The 2698-nt window shown below is 45.1% G+C and overlaps 2 protein-coding genes across 2 annotated transcripts in view; one reads left to right on the plus strand and one right to left on the minus strand.

Moving 5' to 3' along the window:
• Positions 1-2698, minus strand: part of Tmem213 (transmembrane protein 213) — a 12151-nt gene that overhangs the window by 2840 nt on the left and 6613 nt on the right. The gene's annotated exons all lie outside the window — the stretch shown is intronic.
• Positions 1827-2698, plus strand: part of Atp6v0a4 (ATPase H+ transporting V0 subunit a4) — a 113613-nt gene continuing 112741 nt past the window's right edge. Inside the window, exon 1 of the mRNA XM_023712863.1 lies at positions 1827-1932. The gene's annotated coding sequence lies outside the window, so the exon portion shown is untranslated. The remainder of the gene's footprint in view (positions 1933-2698) is intronic.

Here is a 2698-nt window from a genome sequence, read left to right on the forward strand (position 1 = left end):
ACCACAGAATGGCTTTTCTACCCCAGTGTGGTGGTGCACGCCTATAATCTCAGCTCTCAAGAGGCTGAGGCTGGAGGATTGTTGTAAATCTGAGGCCAATCTGAGCTATGTAGTAGGTTCAAGACCAGCATAAAACTACATAATGAGATCCTGTCTCAAAAAAAAAAATCTTTCTAGTATCTATGGAAACAATCACAGAAATATCTATCTGAAATATTCTCTCTTAGTATCTTCAATTCCTTAAAAAAAAAAAAAATCTTGAACAAATACTCGTTAAAACATGACCTAAGCCTGACATAGTGGTGCAAGCTTATAATCCTAGCAGTTGGGAGGCTGAGGCAGGAGGATAGCTGTGAGTTTGAGGCCAGCATGGGCTATATAAGCCAGTTCAATGTCAGCATGCACTACATAGCGAGACCCTGCCTCTTGTGCTGGGGATATAGCTCAGTGGCATAAGTGCCTGCCTGGCAAGCACAAGGTCCTGAGTTCAATCCCCAGGGCCAGAAAAGAAAAAACAAAACAAAACAAAGTGAGACTCTGTCTCAAACCCCTCCAAAAGACAAAAACAAAAAAAACTCTAAAGTAAGACCTTGATTCTTTATTTCTGATGCTTATAATGTTGTTAACCAGGCACATAGTTATTAATAAAAATTAAATTCATATAAGCAGGTCCAGAGGTTACCAGAGCACACAGCCTTGAGAATTGTCCCTTGATTCACAAACAAGGAGCAAGTGATAAGAATGAACCTTGGCCAGAATTCTAAAAAGCCTATCAGAGTCTGAGGAGAGGAGTTGAATTATGGAAGTGACTCTAAGTATCAGAGGGAGAGAAGGCGCCATCCTGTGTTCCCACCCATCACGGACAACAAGGCAAATGATCCATTTTGTCCTATATCCGTTTCCATGCTTAGGTCATTTACATTTATTAAAATTGACTTATTTTAAGCATCATTTTAATCTATGTTTGTGATACATAATGATTATATTCACCATGGGCAATTGATACACGTACATATCTTAATTCTTTTTACATCCCTTAAAGTTAGAAATTCAGCCTCTTAGTCCCACTAACCACACATCAAGGCTTCCTTGCCGCATGTGGCTCGTGGCCCCCGTGTTGGGAACATGCCACAGATATAAGAGACATTCCTTCCATCCAAGAAGACTCTTTTAGCACTAATGCTAATCCAGGTAGAACAGAACCAAGAGGTTGATTTTGAAGAATATTTCTGAAAATTATACTCCTGTTCAGTTTGCTTCATTAGGAATAAAGAAGGAGGAGAAAAAGGAAGAGGAAGAGGAGAATGACCATGAAGAAGAGACAGAGCGCTCAATGCCCCACTGGCTGGAGTCAGGATGTCCTCACAGGGTGCCTGGGGTCACAGCACAGGACTAATTGGGAAGAAAGCAGTCAGGTAGCCAAAGCCACAAAACTGCTGCCCAGACTAATTTTATGCCACCCAATCTCTAAGCCACTCTGTGGTCCCGGTTGAGGTATGGTAATTGCCTTGATGCAATCTGGTTATTACTGTAAATTATTTACAACTAAAGGGCTTCAGGCTGGGTCTTTGTTTTGGAGAAGTTAGTGTCAACATCTACATTTTCCTCCTACACCAAATACCTTCCTTGGCCTGACTTTCATCTCCCCTCTCCTGCTAGGGTGGCAACTTGCCCCACCCCGAGCAAACGTGTGGAAAACATCTAGTTAATCAATTCTAGTATTAGGTTAACCTATTTGCAATTACCATCCTTGTAGGTCGAAATCATTCCATATCAGCAGTTTTATATGGTTTAAGTGGAACAGCTCTGGTGACAGTTCTAGACATCCCCTTTCTCCCTGATAAGCAGAGGCAGCCCAGGACACAGCCCACTGGAGAGACCCCATGGGTCAGTGCCAGTATTTTCTTTTTAAATAAGCAGGGCATTGTAAAGGTAAGCAGAAAAAAAATGAAAGTCCCTTAAGTGGCGAGTGGAGAAGCTGGGAAATAGGATCGACTTCTAAGAGTGATGGCTAACACTCACAGTGTGTTTATCACACGCTATTTTGCTGTTCTTTCCAATCAGTCATTTCCTCTTTGCAAGCAAACCTAGAAGTCACCGCTGGGTTTAGCCTTGGACTATGAAGGAGGAACCAGGCACAGAGCAGTGATTTGCCGAGAATCACACTGAGGGCAGTTGTGGGGGCTGGGTGGGTAGGGTTTGTTGGTTTCCAAGTCTACTTCTGCACGCTGAGCTCCCTGGCAGCGGTTGCAGGGTGGTTCTGGGCTGAGAGGGTCAGGCGGACTCCAAGGGTACTCTTGGGGGGTCTGTCAGGGAGCAGGGCAGACAGTGTGACAAGATCAAAGCCAGAGCAGGAGTGCAGGCCAGCAGGGAGGGCAAGTTGAGGGGGGTGGCATATGGGGAGGCTGGGGGATGGGTGGGCAGTGAGGCAGCCCCCAGATTTTGTGGGGGAGCAGAGCCACTGGGGCAGTGAGAATGAGGAGCTGGAGGAACCCCAACCAGAGGCTGGTTCTCTGATGGGTACAATTCTCTGTCTGTGTCTGTCTCTGTCTCATCTCTCTCTTTCTGTGTCTCTGTCTCATTTCTCTGTCTCTCTCTCCTTATCTCTGCCTGTCTCTTTGTCACTCTGTCTGTCTCTCTTCCCCCTTCTCTCTGTCTCTTGTCTGTCTTTCTGTCTCTCTCTGCTGTCTGTCTCTCT

The sequence above is a fragment of the Octodon degus genome, unplaced genomic scaffold, assembly GCF_000260255.1.
Source record: "Octodon degus isolate 3935 unplaced genomic scaffold, OctDeg1.0 scaffold00027, whole genome shotgun sequence".
NCBI classification, from domain to species: Eukaryota; Metazoa; Chordata; class Mammalia; order Rodentia; family Octodontidae; genus Octodon; species Octodon degus.